Source organism: Protopterus annectens, chromosome 9.part0 (assembly GCF_019279795.1).
Source record: "Protopterus annectens isolate FY-2018-M chromosome 9.part0, PAN1.0, whole genome shotgun sequence".
Classification (NCBI taxonomy): domain Eukaryota; kingdom Metazoa; phylum Chordata; order Ceratodontiformes; family Protopteridae; genus Protopterus; species Protopterus annectens.
In genome coordinates this window covers 576,626,515-576,648,775 of record NC_056743.1, presented here as the reverse complement: position 1 = coordinate 576,648,775, position 22,261 = coordinate 576,626,515, and positions in this window count along the sequence as shown.

The window sequence follows — 22,261 nt, the reverse complement described above, 5'->3', positions numbered from 1 at the left end:
GCTGCACTACACATGTATCATGCACTTCACAGATGTCAGACTGTCATTGTGCTTACATCCCTTGCATAGTCGGAACCACCGCTATGCCAAATAACTGCATCAAGTCTCTGCCTAAGAGATTTATTGGGCATTTTGCAGACACTACAATTTTACTGCTCTGTGTCAACCCTGTTACAGGATCTGTGATCATAATTTTGTGAGAGAGGCTCCTGGTATAGCTGCCCATTTGCAGCCTTAACAAATATGTAATCCGAAGACCGTGTACACTCTGATAATTCGGAGGGATGTATCAGGGTCCGTGAAGCCCCAGAATCACACAAAAAGCTAACGTCTCTTCCTTCCACCAAAAGAGCGACTTCTGGCTTGATATCTGCTAAAAAGAGTTCCAAGCACAAAAGCGCCAAGTCCAATACCTCATCACTTTCATTTTCATTGTCATCCCCTCCACCATCCTGTGCTTCCTGTATTTTTACTTCTACATTACCATTTATCCTGTTTTGTATTGTAACCCTTCCCTGAGCTTCCTGACTATCATATAGTCAGTTATCAGCTTCTCGTTCATCCTTCCTTGTCCTATTATTTTCTTTGCAATCCCTTGCCATGTGACCTTTCTTCCCGCATTTAAAACATTCTCCTCTCTTTTTACGTCCTTCAAGATCTTCTGACTGTTGGTCAGACTGCCTACCTTCCCTATTTTGCCCTTTTTTCCAGGATGTACCACATATACCTCAGCCCCGTCTTCTAATGAAAATACCTGCATTTTCTTTTTCTTTTTGCTATTAAAGTGCCTCTCAGCATGCCTTGCATACTCAAGCAGTGGTTGCAATCTGCTTGTGCGGTGATCTACCATGTGTTTTGTAATAAAACTACTAATAGGAGCACTGCTCCCCTTCAGAATGTGTCTTGTAATAAAACTACTAATAGGAGCACTGTAATAAAACTACTAATAGGAGCACTGTAATAAAACTACTAATAGGAGCACTGCTCCCCAGATCTCTGCTTGCGGGTGTGACCTACTTTGTAATAAAACTACTAATAGGAGCACTGCTCCCCTTCAGATCTGCTCATATGGGTGACCTACATGTGTCTTGTAATAAAACTACTAATAGGAGCACTGCTCCCCTTCAGATCTGCTCAGATGGTGACCTACCACGGCGTTGTAATAAAACTACTAATAGGAGCTCTGTAATAAAACTACTAATAGGAGCACTGCTCCCCTTCAGAAAGGGATTTTTTAACTGTTGTTCATAGGGGGAGTCTGCTGTCTGGTTGTCAGGGATTTGCATCCCACAATGATTATTAAAGCACTCTATGAGCCTAGCAAAATAGCTGTCAACTGACTCGCCTTCTTGCTGGACACAGTGATTAATACAGGTCCAGTCTGCCCGTGGTTGCCACTTTTCGGAAATTCGGTTTGTAAGCCCTGTCACCTGGGCATCTAATCCTACGCTATGTGGAAGGGGTCTCTGCTGAGCATCACGAGGGCTCCAATCACCACAGACCATGTGCCAGTCTGGACCTATAATTTGTCTTACCACTTTCTCTATCTCTTCTCCATTTAGCTTGTAGCTTAGACTCATACCTTGCAGGTCCTCTGAAAATTTTGGAAAGTTGACCTTAGGTACCTCAATAAGAGGACAGAGTTCTTCTTCCCCCTAGTCATGGCCTGGGTTTCACTAAACAATCGCCAGACTTTGAGATTTTTATCATCATCATCTGTATTTTTTGTTATGGACCTAGTCCCTATTGGACCCCTAACTTTTACTAGCTTTATTTTTACAGAGTCCTCACCTCCTGTAACTACAGGATATAGAGGAGGCACTCTGTGTTGATTACTTGCCTCGTATGCTGGTGGGGGAGGGGGTGCTGAAGCTAGTACTAGGTGGTTATCCTCTTTATCTAAAAACATTGTTTTAGAGTTTTTTTCGTTCTGGTCTCTTCGATTTGCTTCCTCCAGCCATCTGTGTGCCTGGGAAATTCCGAATTGTCGCTGTTTTTTAACTTGCCCCTTGGAGTCTGCTTTTAATTGCTTTATCAATTTGAGAAGTGAAGATTTATCTAATTTTCCGTCAAAATCATACTTAGTTACCCATTTTGAAAAATATCTAACATTATCTGCGCACTGTACCTGCATATATTTACCATCTTCTGTTAATGGTGGGTCTTTTGATGTCTTTGCACCACAGTTATAATTACCCATTTGCTCACTACGTAATTACCTTTAGTAATTGTATCTATTACCTTCAATTTTTACATGTACCACAGATTTTGTTATAGTCTCTTCAGAATGACTGTCTAACCTTCTACTATCCTGTTCACACAGTCTATGACAGAACTGCAGTTTTTCTCTGTCCCTGACTGAATAAAATACAATCTAACAGAAATTAATGCAGTTTCCTGTCCCTGTCTGAATAAAATACAGTCTAACAGAAATAAATGCAGTTTCCTGTCCCTGACTGAATAAAATACTGTCTAACAGAAATAAATGCAGTTTTCCTGTCCCTGACTGAATAAAATACAGTCTAACAGAAATAAATGCAGTTTTCCTGTCCCTGACTGAATAAAATACAGTCTAACAGAGATTAATGCACTTGCCTGTCCTTGACTGAATAAAACAGAATAGCAAAACCCACCTTACCTGAGCCTACGTGATTGACCACTGATTCGCGGATACCTGTCCTTCAATCGCAGATCAGAAGGTGACTGGCCTCTTTTGACGACAATTCAGTCGGAGGTCTTTATATTGCAGAAGAACTGATTTGGTTTCTTCCCTGTACTGTTTCAGCCACCTGGCCATCTGATCCGAGGTGAAGAGAGGGTTCAGGCTCGAAGGACCAATCTGTTAAAGAAAATACAAAGATCAATTCACGTAAGGTTCAGCAAGGCATTCTTTATTACTTGCAGCAAGGAGACAAAGCATGTAGGTACAAGGTTTGTCTGATTTTCAATAGCTCAGCCTGCTGTTTTTATACAGTTCTTTGCACGTACACAGCAGGTGCTTATCAGATAATTGCTGAATTAAAAAAACATCTCCCAGAATTTAGCTTGACCACAGGGCTTGCCCTGTCAAACCCAGTTTCTGAGTAATGGTCCTGTAACTGTCTATTCCTAACACAACATTTATCTGTTGCTTTTGTGAGACCCCTATCTCAACATTCCACAGCAAGAACAACAGACTTTTAGGCATCAGCAGCTTTTACAGAGACCACCAGTATTTACACATTTTACATAGAATAAATGTATTAACTCTTAACCCTTTAAGTGCAGAATTGTACACTATACAATTTGTACATTTCTCTAACACTCTCATAACAATTATAGTAAAACAAACAGCATTCTGGAGAGGCTAGAACAGACATAAGCAAAGTACTTTTGCTTCTATACTAGAAGTAATATTTTTGAAATACCATAAGTCACACACAAACCCAAACTACAGAGGAGAATATATTAAATCTATAGGAAAAGGTCCTCAGCTTATTAACTGCGTTGTGAATAAAGTTGTAGATATCACAGGTAAAATTACACCAGTAAAAGCTTTTGTCATTTATCTAATTAGAAATCCCCCTTCAGAGAATAAGAATCCATTTCCTAAGTCTATAAACGACATGGTTTTAGGGATAGGTCCAGATATCAATGAGGAGGGAAGGTATTCCAACAGAGTGAGATCCCAGCATGTTCCCACTTATGCCCTAAGCTTCAACCTAGCTCAGCGCATTACAATATTTAATGAAGGGAAGGATGCCTGGGAATGTATTATTAGAACAATGGGCATAAAGTGAAATATTACTCTTATTTGGCTTGCCCATTGGTAAACTGCTATATTAAGCAGTGGATATCTGCTGTGGAAAATGTCTCCAAAACCAGATATCTGGAACCATCCTAAAGTTTTACATTATATTTCAAAATCAGGTAGAGACAATTGGATCAGGGCTTATATGAAAATAGGACCAAATTCTACAGCAACACCAAAACAGTGTTTTTGTCTTTGATTTTCAGTTTTAACCAGCAATAAAACTTTCTGCCAAATAAGAACTCTAATAAGAGCTGCATGGAATTTGATTCACTCATATATATATATATATATATATATATATATATATATATATATATATATATATATATCTGAAAAGATATTGACACTATGACAGAAATAGTCCGGTATTAGGAAGGACAGAAGGAACTATATTAGTAAAGAGCTAATGGTTGTAAGAACTGATCTTACACCAGGGAACTCAGAATAAATGGGGGGGGTGTTCAAAATCCTAGAACGACAAGAAGCTTGGGACATAATGATTTCAGGCATTTTTGAGAAGGTCAAAGATCTGGGACCAACAGATGAAAATCTTACATCAAGCCACAATAATTTTGGATTGCATTTAAATTCATAGATTATTACTAAGCTCACTGCTCTTGTGGGCCATTTTAAACCTAGCCAGTTATCCCATGTGAGAATCAAATCATGTACTTTGTGTCTGTAATGTAAACAACTTAACCATTACGCCAACATCCCACTTCAGAGGGAATAGATGTATCTGTGCAGCTATTCACATATGCATAGAATTTGGTAGTACCGGATTCAACCTGAGTAGTGGGATCATGGAGTTGGCAGGGAATGCTGAAATCAGTGAGGTCATCACTCAGTTTCATTACATTAGCCTTGGCGTAATATTTGAATACTGAGGTATTGGAAAATGCTTCTAGCTTCAGTGTTCATAGGTAGGTACTAGGCTATCGGCCCTAGGGCCTATATAAGCCTAAGTAGTAACAACCAAGACACACATTTAAGCTTCAGTTCATACAGAAAACAGCAACAAAAATATGAAATCAGCAATGCAGCTTCAACAAAAAGGCTTGTTTAATCAGACAAAGCTGTCAGGTACAAAAACTGAAGAAGGGTTTTTATACCTGAAAGCTTTGTCTGATTAAACAAACCTTTTTGTTGAAGCTGCATTGCTGAGTTCATATTTTTTTGCCTATATAAGCCCAGCCATAAAGATTTCCTGACTTTTGCCACCCAAAAAATAATTTTTCGGTGCCCCTGTCGAGCAGAGGCACAGAAGTTATTTCCGGGGTGAATTTCCTATTTCCCATCCAATCGTCATGATTTTTCTTAAAGAGGGTTAATGAAGTGCACTGCTTGACATGTATGGGTAGTCTGTTCCAGAGTATGGGGAGTCTCTGGGACAGGAACCTATCACTCCAGCATGTTTTGTTTATTGTGGTGATATGTTTTAGGTTCCTGGGGCATGTGGCTCACAGGGATTGGGATTTCTTTAAGTGTAGCATTTCCAACAGCTCTGGGTTTGACATGGCTTTGTATGTTAGGCAGAAATCACCTCTCAGTTGGCAATATGCAACGGAGTAGAGCTGGAGTCTTTTGAGACAATCTGCACAAGGCATCTGTTTAAGGCCAGTGATCCTCTTTGTCAGGTATTTCTGTGGCCTTTCCAGTCATTGTAAATGTCTTGCGAGGTATATACCAAATGGGTCATTGTACTCTATAATAGGTCTAATGAGGGATGAGTAGAGAGGAACAATGACCTCCCTTTTTCTGGATGAGAAACCTTTTATAATGAGGTGCGCCACATAGAAGGATTTCCTGACCACTGCGGCAATGCAATTATCAAAGTAGAGACTACTGTCAACCTGTGTCCCTAGATCTCTTATCACACTTTCAGTGTTAAGTGGACTACCACCTATGTGATAGTTCATGGGCACAGGGTTTTTCCCAAAGGGGATGACTATGCATTTTTTGGCATTGAGCTTGAGGCCATGGCTTTGACACCAGGCATTTGTTTCAGTGAGGCCCTTTTGTAGAATGTCCACATCATTTGAGGATTCAATAATGGCTCTCAGTTTGCATTCGTCTGCGAGCTTTGTTAGCCATAGACCCTCTGTGCTGGTCTGAACTTCAGAGAAGTAGATGCCAAACAGGAGTGGACACAGGACTGAACCCTGTAGTACTCCAATTGTCACTGGCCTGGACCCAGATTTGGAGGCGGCTACTTTCATGGTGTGGGATCTGTCAGTGAGCCAGTTGGCAACCCATCATGTGACATAGGGATTTATGCCCAGTTTAGTGAGTTTATCTATGATTCCAGAGTGGGGATGGTGTTGAATGCCTTGGCAAGGTCTAGATAGGCCGTGTGAACCACCTTACCCTCGTCCATAGCTCTGGTGACTGTTCAAAGAAGTCAGTCAGGTTTAGGAGACATGATCTGCCTTTCATGAACCCAAACTGGGCGGGGTCAAGAGTTTGAAGGTTACCTATGTCTTTGTTTATAAGTTCCATAATGATACATTCCATTGCCGAGCAGATCAGGCTCATCAGGCTAAGGAGGCGGTAATTCCTGGGGTCTGTGGTGGAGTGGGATAACCGTATTTGTGTGCCACTCAGTAGGCACAAAGCCTGAAGTGAGGCTATGATTGAGCATGGTACTTAGGTGGGGTGCCAATCCGTTTTGTAGATCATGCAGAACACAGCCCAGGATGTTGTCTGGTCACATGGATGCTGTATTCTTGGCTTTGGAGAGTGCAGTTTTTACCTGTGTGGCTGTGATTACCGGGACTTGGTATTCTTCTGGTATTGAGGTGGGTCGTTTAGGGGGTGAGAAAAGGGTGAAGTTAGCACTGAACCTATCTGCCAGGATGTTAGCAATATCATTTGGTTCTGTATATTTAGTACCATTATGCTGTAACTCAGAAGAGATCTGAGTGTTGCCATTGGGATTCTTGACATAGCTATAGAATGCTTTGTGGTTGTCTTTAGAATCTATGGCAATTTTGTTTTTGTAACTAGCTTTAGAGGATTTTATGAGGGATCTCAGCTTCTTATTGTGGCGGACAAGGGAGTTTTTCCAATCTTGGGAATTTACTCTTTTTTGCAACAGTTTCTTCCTTTTGTTGTAGAGTTTGTTTATGGCAGGGGACCATCAGATTGGCTTCCTTTCTTGGAAGAGAGTGACTTGGTTCTATTTGGGATGGCATGGTCCATGCACTTATGCATGTGTTCATACAGTGCATTGGCGTAAGGTTCAGCAGTCATGCTTCTACTTCCTGTCTGCATGGGTGCTGTGAAGTTTGCCACTTCTGTCTTGAGAAGCATGAAGTTAGCCTCGGAGAAGTTTTTTACAATGGTTACCTTAATTGGGGGGGGGGGGCAGGATGTGGATGTCTAGGGTGATTAGCTTATGGTTGGATCTGTCCAATGAGGAGCTGACGTCTGGTGTGGAGCATCAGTCGCCTATGTTGGTAATGACCAGGTCTAGGATATTGGTGCCCTGGTGGGGGTATGGAAAAGTTGATCCAAGGCGTTGGAATTTATGAATTCCAAAAATTGTTGAGAAAATGTGTTGGTACATGAGTAGTTTTCCCAGTTAATTGTGGGTTAGTTGAAGTCGCCGAGTATTAGGGTATTTGGTTGTACCTTAATATTTTCCAGTATGTTGAGTAAAGTGGAGTGGGAATCATGGGACATGGTGGGTTATCTGTAGCAGGCTACAGTTTGGATTGCAGTCTTGCCTAGTGTTAGTTGCACCAGGAAAATCTCAGATGCATTATGTTGGGCAACCAGCCTGGAGGTGTGGATATCCTTGGTGAATATGGACATGCCTCCGCCTTTAGTGTTTCAGTCCAGGTTAGGTGGCTGAAAGGTGTGGTATGGATTGTAGCCTGGTATTGCAGAGGTGCTCGCTGGAGCCTTGAACCAGGTCTCTGTCACTGCACAGATGTTGATGTTCTCCATTTTGAGGAGTGCCTCGAGTGAGTGAGTGCATTTTGAGGTTTAGACTTCTAACATTGAGTAGCATTACCCTCAGATTTTGCTTGCTTGTACATGTTACAGTGGTAATTTTGTCATTTTTACCCTGCCTAAAAAGGCACTATAGGGTTGGCAAGAGCCTTTGCCAGTATCCGGAATCCCAGGGGTGACAGATGCAGGCCATCTCTAGCAAACCATCGTGGTCTGTCTATCATGTCATCCCAAGCAGATAGATACTGGATCCCCTTAGAATGACACCAGAAGCTTAGCCAATTGTTGAAGTCAATCATTTTATCCTTGTACTGTGGCATCATTCTGGGCAATGGCAGGATACTACTCAGGGCTAGGGTCATACCTGCCTGGGCTACAAGATCCGAGAGCTCCTCCACGTCTCTTTTCGTGTAGTCCAGGGAGGTTAATCTCAGGTCATTCACTCCAACATGAACAATGACAGAGTCGTATTTGTACTTGTTATGGAGTGACCTGAGTGTGTGCGTTATGTGGTGGATCCTGGCACCTGACAGGCAGCTGACTGTAACTTTCTCCTTGTTTAGCCTGGTGAGTGGGACTTCAGTGTGCCTGACTACAGAGTCACCTATGACTAGTGTGTTGGGTACGTTGTTTTGCCTTAGGGGCTGAGGATGAGTGGCACACTGGTTCTGTGAGCTATGTGTCACTTGGGTTGTGTTGGGGGATGGTGGTTGTTTGTGTTTCAGCTTCGGAGGTCTCTGTTGCTTGGGCAGATTTTTATTAAAAGCCTCCATGAATGTAGGTCTGTGTTTTGTGTTACTATGTGTGAGTTTTGGTAGTGTAGGTTTGGAAGGACTATGTGTTGTGCGTGGTGTGGTGCGGGTGTTTGCCTTCTCCTCTTGACTGACTAATCCAGGTAAGGTGAATATGACTGATTTCAGATTCAATTTGACCAGCAAAGAAGAAGATATAATTGGAAGGAACAGACCTGCACCATATTAGTGAGAAACAAATCAGGGATTTTATTCCCTTTAATTGGTGTGTAGACTAAATGGTCCAGAGAGTTTGTATTGATGAAGTCTAGAAATTTTTGGGCATACATATTACAAGATGTGTACATCTCCCATTTAATAGAGGGGTGGTTAAAGTCTCCTAGGAGAAAAGTATTTTGCTTAATGCACAAGGATGTCATACTATTTTTTTGTAGGAGTTATGGGCCAAGGAAGATCTAGAGAGCATCCTATATTTATGTGATAAGGGGTATTATAAACAGTCAGCTTGAACATGAGGGAATTCACTATCACTGTTTTGTCTAGCTAGTCTGGCAAAGTGTTTTATTTATAAATATGAAATAAAGGAACCCCCCCCCCCCCACACACACACACACACACACACACACACCTCTAGTGCCTTCATCTAATGTGGTGGCCTGAACTTGTGTTAGGTGTTGAAACTTTTCACTGCTGGGATACTCTCAATGTTCTTAAAACAGATCTCTGTGATGATGCCTAGATGGATGTTTTCTAGGCTAGTGGATTTTTTTTTTTTTTTTAAGTCTCCTAGCATTGAGCAGCAATAACTTTATGTCATGCAGATTCTGTTTTGTTAAGATAGAAGCTTTTGAGGACTGACATTGGCTAAAATAACACTGTGTGCGTGGTCAAGGTTTTAGCCAATATACAAAAGCCTTCAGGGGATAGGTGCAGGCCATCTATGACAATGCAGTTAGGAGACTCTACCATCTATTTGCAGGCTGATATATATTAGACCCCCTTTGAATAACACCAGATGCTATGTCAATTCCTGAAGTAAATAACGTTTTGTTTGTATAGCGGCATCATTCTTAATAAAATGCTGCTGAAAGCTAGGTTCATACCTGACACATTCTGAGAGCTCCATTGTCTCATTTTTTCTATAGTATGGGGAGGTATGTCTCAAGTCTTTTAAACTCTGGTGTACTATGACTGTATCTTATGTGTATTTGTGGAGCAAGTGTGGTGTGGCTGCATGATATTGCAAATCCTGGCACCTGACAGGCAACTGATTGAGACACGCACCCTGCACAGCCCGATGTGTGGTGCACCAGTGTGTCTTACAATGGTGTCACCTATGACTAGGATGATGGATTGTGTGGATGTTTGCCTTATGGGCCTTTAAAATGAGACGTAGCAACTTTCAGATGTATATTTCAAAGTAGGTGCTGCTAATGTTGTGTGTTGTGAAGTTACTGATGATACGTGTTTTTTAGGTTACATGTAAGAAGATTTTGTGCTTAGGTAAGTTACTTTTAAGAGCAGTCACATATGTAGGCCTATGTGTTTGATCTCATTTGTGTGCGAGAGGTTTAATGTGGTGTTGTGTTGCACTGACAATCTACTTATTATTTGAAGTGTTTACATATGCGAGATTTGCCTCTAATAGCAGTAAATCATTGCAGCTCTCACACACTGTGTCTTTCTATTTAAGTAGTAGGCGGTTGTCAGTATATATAAGACAATTGCTACATTGTCTCAGGATGCCCATTTGAACCAAGCTGGTTGGAAAGTGCGGATCCATGTTTCCAGGCACTTACTCATTTTGGGGGGGGGGGCATGTGAAGTTCAGAGTTGATTATTTTCTGTATTATTTGTATACTACTGAAGATACTGCTGGTTTCAACACAGCTGCATGCAGTAAGGAATCAATGATCTTTAGTGCCTTCTCTCACCAGAAGCCAAAGAATAACATTAGTCCCAAGCAGTTTCATTAGAAGTAGTATTACCTGGGATGCTGCTGGTTTCAGTCCACTTGCTACAGACTTTTTTGACATAGGAAGTGGTGGGTTAGGACAATTAAAGTGGCATTAAAATGAACATAGTTCAGAACATCGAGGACTTGTTTTTGATGCTGTAAGATGTTGACTAGCAGATATTACCCAAAACTGTATGGAATGGAATAATGCATTAAGTCTGATATTAACAGATCCGATTAAATATTGCTTACAGAGATGGCAGAGTCATCAGATTAGCATCTAATGAATGAATATTTTTATTCTAATGGTATGAATAAACTGCAACTGAGATAAAAATCTCTAAATGACACCTCTGTCCTGTTTGTCATGCTAAACATATCTTGTCTGATACACCCCCATTTTTCCTAAAGTTACTTTTTGGTTCTTTGTCTAGACTTCTGTTGATCTGCATAGCCTACTATGCATCCAAAATCCTGGTATAAATTTTTACCATACATTTCCAATTTGCTGAATCAAAGCCTTCTGTGTATCCTTATACATCCTCCCTCTTTATCTTATCACATTCACAACTGCTCCCACAATGTAATAACACCTTTTAAATGACCTGTAGATGGCATACTTTACATACCTGAGGGGCTCCTACTGTGTTTAGTAAGAGAATATTTATTCTACCCATTATTTTAATATCAATATTACACAAAGAAATTTGACAACAGTTTACCAGATCTTCTTTCTACCACCTTCCCTTATATATATCTACCATCACTGACTGCCACACAACACTTGCTATTAATCCCCTCCCCCATCCTCTATCTTGTTACATAGAGATACCATACATTCTGCACTGGTACCCTCGGTAGTTTATAATGTTCAATTCAATAACAATTTCGCCCCCAACTTTCGCTATTTTCATCTGCCACGTCAGCATCATAGCCACTCCAGAATTTATGACTCTATGCATTCATTTCTCATTTTTCTCACTCAGCAGCAGACCTCCCCATTCCTTAATCATCATTCCCCTACCTTACATCTCATATATAACTTCTACTAAAACGTTCTGACCTTCACCCCTATCTCGTTATTCTTAGTAATCCTCTTACCTTCCTCCATCTTTTTTCCCAACCATCTGTGCCTTTTTCTTCAAATCCTTAGGTTTACATACTACATTTTCACTTAAAAGTCCTCAGAATTTTTCCCACTTCAGCACCTCCTCTCCATTTCTGCTTGTATCTGTTCCTGCTAACACTATTGTAGTCCTTCTTATGTTCCCATATTCTTACTTTAACTGCCATCTCCTCCTCAGTTTTGTCTATTACTCTTTCAGTCCTATTTCTAATTCCCTAATGCTATCCTGCCTCCTTCTATTCAACAATTCTCTATACTGAATACTCTCTGCCCTTCAATCTGCCTTAACTCTATTCTGTTTCCTTATTCGTATCCATCCCCTGTCCAGCTTACTCCTTTGGACCCCCTCACGATCCACTGCTTGCTGCCACTATCTGATTTTATTCTCTACAGTTACCCATATTCTGTTGCCACCTCAATAGTCCTTTCTTCTTTCCTTTCCGCACTACATTTACATCAGAGTAGGCCAGTGCCCCTGTTTTACATATTCCCATTGCATCCGCATCAAAGCAGGTTTTGTCATCAACCAAAATCTGATCTAAGCTATTTGTCTGCTGACTGCCCTGCCTCTTAAAAGTAAACTGACTTACATTAATCAACTGCTTCTAACATTTCACAACTCCACCTTCAAAAATAAACTTTCCAAATTTGGCTCTAGAACTACATTAAAGTCTGCTAGCCAAATTACCTTTTTATTTTAGCTTTTCTATTTCCTCAGCACATCCCATCACTGCGGCTGCATCTTCTTTCTCTTTCACATTTGGACAGGAATACAAACAACCCTCAGAGGTATGTCTACACACAACCAACCTTACAGTGTCTCACCTTTTTTTTATACTAATATCCCTGTTCCTCTTCTCTTTCCTCCTGAGATTTGGTCTGCCTGATCCATTTATAGCCTTTTTTCTGCATCTTCCCATTTCTCATCTTAATTATTCAAAGTAATGCCTACGTTATGCCAGCCTTCTTGCTGGATTGCATATTTTCAGTCACTCAGACTTCAAACTTATTCCCTCCTTGATCTGTAGAATATGCTCTGATGCCTTCAAATTAAGGTAATGGAGGTAGAGTAACTTTTTAATGCAGGAGAGGTTCATTAACACCTACACTAACTTCACACTAAATGTATATGATCTGCAGTCAAGAATATCCTTACCACATTTTTGTGCTTTCCAGTTACTCAGAAAGATTACTCAAAGTATACATGTAGTCTACACTTTGTAGTAACTTTCATGACTCCCCCCTCGATATTTAAGGCTGCAAAAAAATCATTAGGAAAACTAAAATTAGGAGGAAGAAGGTGTGAGTTATGTTGTGTTGTCTGTTCACTCAGAACGGTGTCCACTTAGTGTAGGTGTTAATGAATCCCAGGGAGTGTTTTTCTTTTTTTCCAAACCTGAGACTGAAACACTGTCCGTTAACAGATTACAATTTGGATTCATAGCAATTTCTGCAATCAGCAAAAGACAGAAAATAATATGTTAATTATTCAGTTTACAAACTAGTACCGTCTCATAGGTTCATAGGCTCATACTAGGCTAGCTGCCTTTGTGAGGCATTTTAAGCCTAGCCAGTTATCTTTTCTTGAGACTTTCAAACCCCTGCTTGTTGTGTTTAGCACAGCAGCCAAACCATTAGGCCACCCTCACCACTTTTCTGGTTTAAAAGCTGCTAACAAATTATACACTAAACATTAATTACCAACTATAGGAAGCATGTTTACACATTCATAAATGGTTATCAAGTACCCAGAGTAATACAACAACATCTGTGGAATAAACAGGCCTTCTGTATCTAAAGACTATTACAGTAAGAAGTTAATTCCTTCATCACTGGCATACACTATGGCAGCCACTGAACATAACTCTTAACTTTTTTGTTAAAGAATTCTGGACAAAGGCCAAAACCAGGAACATGTTTTAAATGCTACTCTACTTTCCTTAAATATTAGTGAAACATCAGGTTTTGCATGAACAAAACATTTTCTAAAAAATAAGCAATATGAAACTTTTAATATCTACCATTATTGACTGACAATAATCCTCAGACATTTACCACAAAATCATACATTGTTTGAGGGACAGGACAATATCATGAAGCAAAATCACAGACAGTTGAGAGGTGAGGTATGGTATGAAAGAACATATCGCCCCAATAACTCATTCAAAGTCTCAGGTCAGTATCTTATCTTTCTACAATTTTTACATTTTATTTTTTTAGCTCCCACAATGCATGGTATAAACAAAATAACTCTAACCAAATACTCAGTACTTCTTTGGAACTTTTCCCCTCCCTTTTTCCCATATATCTCCATTTTTCAAAATAACAATTGGTTTAGGTCCTAAAATATGGTTGGGAATAACAATTGACAAGAGAGATATACATAGATATAAGCAGTGTCCCTACATTAATAAAGTAGGAACAGGGAGCCCATATGTTAATGAAAAGAATACCCAAATACCAATGATATGTTCAGTATGGAACAAAAGGGATTGTATATCTAGCCTCTTGTAAAACCTGTATGGCATTTTACATTGAAAAAACAGAGGAATATTCAACAGTGAGGGTCTATTAGTACATTTATAGTATTAATAAAAAAAGATTTGGATAGTGCTTAGAGTAGGCATGTACAGAAATGTTTTGATTTTCAATCATTCTTACTTTTAGTTATAGGAAAAAAATGAAATGGACTTCCTGGGAGGAGATTAGCAAAATAAAACAGAAATACAGGAATTAAAGTGCCAGTTAAGGCTGGATCTTTAGGGAAAAATTACATTGAATGACTGAAGCAAGTAACCCAAAATTAAAAGCTTCTGAGTTACAATGTTAAGTTAGAAATGAAGAAATTGCATTGCGTTTTGAGTGTAAATGTTGATAAAAATGTATTTTAAACTTATTTTTCAGTGATATGTGAACATTTTTAAATGCCTAGATTTAGCTGTCTTTACATCAGGTCACATGACTATGTATAGCTGAGTTTAAATAACCATTAGTAGATTGTTGTCAGGTTCTGATGAAGTATTGATTAAAGGACGAAAGAGCTAAACCTACAACTGTGTGATTTCATGCTTTTTGGGGGAATTGTTCGAAGTAAATCTGGTTAATTCTTTCAGCAGTCAACTACTGCAGTCACACACATGGACAATGGCATTTGTCAATGGACAAAGACTATTATGTACAAAGTTTAAAAAGGTCACTTCCTGCTTGGATTTCTTATAAGAAAAAGAAAACAAGTTAAATTTAGCTTGAGAACTTTCGTTCCACTTATTTAATTCTATGGTTGCAGTTTTTGATGTTATCGCTCATATACTCAACACTAATGTTAAAAAACATAAGACCATTAGTTAAGCATACACATTTCAAAACTGTAGAACTGAGAGCCCTCTCCAGATGACACATTTAAAGGTTTATTGGAGTCCTGTAAATTACTAGGAGAACTGTTCAAATCAAAATATAAAATGGATGCTTCTCAGAAAATGTTTAAGAAAGACACAAGTCACTTTGTTGGTCCTTGTTTAACAAGCTACAGAGTGGTACTAGGTACATTTTTATCCCTAAAAAACAAGTTCACTAGGAGAAACCAAATGAGGGTCAGAAACCTAAAATTAATCCACTTTAATAAAGTGGATTAATTTTAGGTTTCTGACCCTCATTTGGTTTCTCCTAGTGAACTTGTTTTTCAGTTTTTACATTTTTATCACTAGCTGACAACATAATTATACAAGCTGCAGTTAAGTAAAAAAATATTGGTGGAACACATTTCAAACAATACTTATCAAACTGTATTGTATTAGTAAAGTACATTGCAGGCCAGTCTGTGCAGAAGTGGGTGTAGTCTCAGTGACTGACAAGAGAAACGGGTGTGTCGTGCTATGGAAAATATTTCAAGTATTTCTTCCTTTGTTTTTGGAGGGATGCAAGCCCACACCCCCATCCCCACCCCCACAAATGAAATATACCAACTCTGAGATCGCACTACCTTGAGGAAAAGGGCAAACAATGAATATTCATGCTGTCATCGTATGACTATTACTTCACTTTCATCGATTGTTTGATGTTAGGTGGGATTTGGGCAGGACTTGTTACTGCGCATCCTGCGAGGTACGTTTATAATACAAAGCCCAAAAAAATTGTTCCAAAAGAAAAAAGCTTTAACAATGTAAAGAAATTCTTAAAAAGGAAAAAAAAAGAAAGGCTGAGTCTAGGGATCACAGACAAGTGTTGAGTGCCTGAGCAGTAGTAATGTTTGCAGAGCTTGTTGCATGAAGCCCTGGCAGAGGATAAAGCCTGCATACCAGGCAAATGATCACATGATAAAGCAGAGGTGCACATTAAAATGAAGAACCATTCAAGGGCAGCATGCAGCAGCAGCCGCACTGCAACAGTATAACATCTTATCATATTTTGTAAGAACATTTATGAATTAGCACAGGCCTTTTTATATACGATTCTATGGCATATAATCCCAGCTCCAACACAAACCTTCTCTAATTTGCAAGTTCACTTATTATTTCTTAAACAGAGATTATTATTCAGCAGCATTAACACTTATGATCTGATTTTCATCTCAGAGCTACTTAGGTAACCTGTAATCTAAATTTCTGACTGTTCTGTTTGAACTGTTGCTCAACTATCGTTTATAATTTCCTTTTTAAACTCACATTTTTTTTTTAAATACAGATTCCTGAGTTCTTTGAATTGCCTCATTCAGTCTTCTGAAAACCTGCATCTATCCAGAAGTGCTGTAAGCACAGATATCTAGTCAATGTCACTGAGCACTAACTACAGTGGAGCAGCAAATGGATACTGGATGCAGCAGAAGGGGAAGTATAGAATATATATGCTTTTAATTGTTGCTTTTAAATAACGGTATTCTGTTTATTGCTGCTAAAACTGTGGCTGAAAATGGTACAGTTGAATCAATTCCTCTATTTGGTAAATAAATAATAAATTAAATATATTAACATGTGTGTTTAGGACATGTCCTAAGGTAGCACTGCATGTCTGATACCACATGCTTCCTGCTCCATGAATTAACAGGCCAGATGTTGTAACACACTGGAATATAACAGATGCATTTACAGAAGAGACTAATGTTGTCTTTCCTACTGTACATGCCTAAGGCATGCAGCCATTTGGCAGACTGTCAAAAGGAATGTTCAAAAGTACTTGCAGGAGTAGGTCACCATTTGATTTTCAGCTACTTTTTACTCCGAGCTCTAGAACAGCAAGAATGAAGGAGCAAAAATGCAGACTTAAGTATACTGAGTTCAAGATTACTGTTTCTCTGAGTATTTTTTTATCAGTGACCTAAGTGGAGTGTGTGGACATAACTGCACTATGTGTAATGGTTTTAAACATAATAGACATCAGTAAAATCAAAACAATAATAGTAATTTTATGAAAGAAAAATGAATACAATGGCAAGGACCTTAACACTACAGTCAGGATTAATAAATTATCTATCAATGGAGTAAGTTTATATAGCCTCACACAAGTAATGAACTGATAATTTAACCAATAAAACCTTAGCCGTAGGAATTACTTAGCAAGACTGATGTAGCACTAACATTGTGCACTAGAGGGAGACAAAGAACAATAGAACACTATTATTTAACCCCTATACTGAAGCAAAAGAGATTTTCCAAAGTATCTTGTTTGTTTATACCAGTTGACAAAGCATGATAGAATGTATGCATACTTCTCAACTGTCCAGATTTTCGCAGAATGTCCAGATTTTTGCCTCATATTTTTGGTGTGTTCCTCCTAAAATCTGCACCTTTCTGGTAAATAGCTGAGGATTGAAGTCATTAAATAATGACAATATTTGAGTTCCACATCCTTCAGAAAATGCATGCTAATGCAAAACCTATTATTCTATCAACGTTCTAAGCTTGTAAGAGCAATAGTTAAAATGTGTCCCTATTTGTTCCCAAATCATTTAGGCTTTGCACAGATTTTTTGCTCTAAGAGGTTGAGAGGTATGAATGTATGCAGTATTGAACACTTCAAATAAAGACTAAAGGTAGAGCCCTACAAATGGAATAAATAAGACTGCAATGCCTAATGAAGACATTCTGGCACTACTGCATAGACTGCCTGTCTGACACAATGTCACGTGAAGGTCCCGCTGCTCCAGACCAGGCATACCATACTTCACATTTCTGCTAAGATGACATATGTTGTTGTATCTAACTCTTTGCCCCATGGTACATTTCTTTATGTCTCATTTGAACTACTTCATCACTACCTATGTACCACTGTCTGCAGTTCATATGACAGGTAATTATATTGAGCTAGGTATACCTCTCAACTATGCAGATTTTCCCAGAATTTCCAGACATTTACCTCATATTTTTGGTCTGTTTCTTATAAAATTGTGTTTTTTTGGCAAATCATTAGCAAATCATTGAGGACTGAAGTCAAAAAATAATAACATATGTAAGTTTCAGACTTCATACCCTTCAGAAAATTCAGGCTTATACAAACTCTGCCATTATATCGACTTCCTAACTTTGTAAGAATGATATTAAAACATTTCCCTACTTTGGGCGTTTGTCCCCCCATTATTTAGGACTTTATCCAGATTTTATGCTCTAAGAGGTTAAGATATTTGATCTAGGGGCATTCTCTGCTCTACATCTGGGTCAGATATTTCTTGGGACAAAAGCAGTTCACATGTCCTGACTGTATATCTGCACTTAAAAGCACGGATGTACTGACTGCACATGTTTCTCACTACACCCATGGAAATATTTAACCATGTTCATATACTTGTGCTCTGCCTTCCCTTTCTGTGCACAGAGGATAATATCGATAGCATGTGCTCACCGGCACGTGCATATCATCCACTGCACATATTGTTACATCATTATCATTCAAACTGTTTGCAAACCTTACCAGCCCATACCAGCTCCTCTGGTACAAGCCACTGCAGCAGTAAATGAGTTCCTCCTTGTTCAAATCATAGTAGGCAAAATTCCATACCACTTCCTTGCAAGCTAAAAGTCTTCTTCTGTTATCCAAAAAACCTGTAACATTTTTTAACCATCCAACCCAATACCATAGTCAGGAGTGAATTTAATTACTCTACTATTAACTGACACCAAATGTGCAGACACCGAGATTCCTGGATTTTGTAAACACAAACTCCCTGGACCAAATTGTCAATTTGCCAGCAAGGGGCAGAAACATACTGAATCTGGTCCTCACTAACACCAGAAAGAGCTGCATTCCCCCGCAAGTATAATGTCCTCTCTGGCAAGGTCAGACAACAAAATAGTGTCATTTGAAGTAAAAATAAAACCCAGAACACAAACTAAACATGGAATGTTCAGAAACTACTCTGACGCTAACTTCCTACTATTAAGTGATAATCTTGCAAAATTTCAAGTCCCTCTAAACCCTGAAAACAGTGCTGACTACATGAAACTGTTCACAGAAACCCAGTACAAGCATGTTAATAGCTGCAGAGAGGCAGGTGTACAAACCAGGAATAAGTACAGAACTAACTCAAAAAACAAACCATCCAGATGGAATCACATCATCAATAGGCTGTATAACAGAAGAAAGAAAACCATGGCAAAAATTAGGAGGTGTGGCACCCAACAACATAAAAGTGCTCTCATCAAACTAAACAAACAACTCAAAGGACAAATAAAGTCTACCAAAGCCAAATTTGAGGTAAATTTGGCCTTTCAGGTCAAAGACAACCACAAGGCACTCTTTAGCAGTGTCTACAGCATCAAAGACAATACACAATTGTAGGAAGAGCTCATTGATAATGGACTTACCTATACTGAGCCAAAAGATATAGCAAACCTACTGGCAAACAAATATAGCTCTAACCCCCCCTTCCCCCCTCAGCCTCCCCTCAGGAAATACAATCAACTATAATTCCCTCTATTGTCACTAGGGAATATGTCCTCAATGTTCTCTCTAAAGCCAAAAACAATGCATCAGTGGGCCTAGACAATATCCCAGGATGCCTTCTAAATACTATAAAACTTGACCTATAAGGCCCCCTGGAATCACCATTTAACCATAGCCTCCAATGTAGAACAACAACCATTATCCTGCTGCACAAAGGTGGGGCATATACAGACCCATAAGTCTCATTAGTCTCATATGCAAAGCCATGAAAAGAGTTCTCATGGAAATGATCTACAATGAAGTAGGAACCCTCCAGCCACTGTCATGAGCTAGTCTGGTTTCATCAAGGGCAGGTCATGCCTACTCATCCTGGCTGAGAAGGTCAACAAAGCAATGGACTAGGGCAAAATGTTTAACACTGCCTACCTTGACCTCCCCAAGGTATTTAAAACAATACCCCTCTCAGGCATTGTTGACACACTCAAGAGGTTAGGCATAAACCTGTATGTCACCCAGGGGATAGGCAGCCTTCTCACTGACAGGACTGGAATGTCAGAATTGAGGAGTAAACCTCGACAAAGAGTCCAGTCACAAGCAGAGTTCCTCAGGGATTTGTCATTAGACCACTCCTTTTTGACATTTATTACTCAAAGGTCAAAGTCGATGTCTAGGGCCTCTGGCTGACTAAGTCTGCAGATGATTACAAATCAGGACCAGTCATAGAATCTTCCACCAACACAAATGTTCTCCAGGAAGGGCTAACACAGAAACCAGTGTCCAAGCCATGTACTAATACTAAGCACCAAGAACTATATAATCTTATCCTTTGGGAAGTCATACACCCCTGGTAACTCTGATATTGACAACACACCCCCAAGGGTTGACCAAGTAGTCAGGGACATGGAGACACACATAGATGGTAATTTAGCCTTTGACCATCACATGCCCACAGAAGTGCAGAAATCACTCTATGCTGTGCAACTTATAGACAAAAGTAATGGCATCTAGGTCCAAGGAGGTACTTATTCCACTATATTTAGCATTCATCAGACCTCTCATTGAGCACAAAGCCCCTTTGGTACGTACCTAAACAGGCACATCCAGCAATTACAACATCCACAGTGATACCTCACTAAAAGAATACATGGTGTAAGTGATCTGTCATATTGAGACTGCCTCAAGACCCTACCCCTGTATTCTGTCTCCTACAGACTTTTGAGGGAAGATCTATGCCTGGCATACAAGAGATTATCAGACCCCACCCTGATGGACCTCCTTCATATCTGCAAAAGAAAAAACACTACCCCATCTCTGGAACAGACTCCCTTTCCATGTGAAGCAGAGGTCCTCCCTACCCTAATTCAAGTGTAACTTCAACAATTGCATAGGGAGCAGGAAATTCATCCATTGTTTGGCATTTAGATCTCTAATGTACACAGGCAGCCTGTAAATGGTTCATCTCCCAAACCCTTGCTTACACTTATCAAAGGTACTAGAACCTGTCAAAGACTGGGGATGTATGCCTAGGCCTAAAAAGGCTCCACTGATCATAATCCTAGCATTACACTTATGTGACATGTGGTACGTAACATGCATCCTGTATCATGATGTGGTGGAGGAGTTGAGGGGCATCAGTGATGGTGCAATCCTGATATGACAGTCCACAATTTTCACTCTGCATATCAGAAGAACATAGCATGTTGTCTGAGGATAATAAACACAGCTGCTGATATTAATAATGTAATGGAACTGCAGAAAGCACTTTGGCTACAGAATGCAAGTATGTATGGTTTGGGAGAGCTGTCTAATGCAAAATGGGGACTTTTCTCAGTACTGATTATATGCTGTCTTGGATTCACTTTCAAACACTGAAATTCAAAACATTGAGACCAAAATCTTGAAAATTCAAAACACTGAAAACTCAAAACAATGAATCCAATAACATGGAAAATACATAGGAAAGCAGCATGTATTGGATTCCAGCACAACTACAACTACATACAGAAACAAATAAAAAACAAACCATATCACACTTCTCCAAATATAATCAGGGGGTAAGCCCCCCTGCACCTCCCACACCCCCTGCTACTTAAATATAAACTCTGAGCTCACACTACACTACACTAACATGTGTTATGTTGTAGTATAGCAAGAAAGAAGGGAACAGGACTGAGGTTACCTATGAAATGCCGGTAAGTATCGGAGAGATATATAGTAATGTGCAATGTTTTAACAGTGAAGTAGTGTTTCTAAAAGAAAGTTTAGGATAGTTGTTTACAATTTAAACAGGCAGTTATGAAGCATGAAATGGTATGTTTGCCATTTTGTTCTGTGTAGTGCAATCTTGGAGTCGATATATTTAAGCAGCAGGAGGTGTTGGGAGAGCTGCCCCCCACATGGTGGGTGCAGAGGGACTTGCCACCCTGCTTATAGTTGGAGAAGTGTAATAGGGTTTGTTTTTTATTAGGTTCATAGGTTCATCGCCGTTTTTCACTAGGCTTATCTGCCCACACATTTACACTAGCCCTAACATTTCGTTTTGCTTACACCATACCTTTAATTGTAAACTATACCATTATTTTGCTGTGCCTCTGTCGAGCAGTGACACAAGGGTAATCCTGGGGTATATCTATGATCCCATCTGATGGTCATCCATTCTTGAACAAGAGGCCAGCGAGCCATGTAATCATTTGTACCGGCATTGTTGTTGCGGTGATGAATCTATCCCACTCAGCGTCCACAATAGCGATAGCTAACGAGGTCATAAGTCTCGATCGGTAAGTCTGGCTCTTCTGGATCTGATT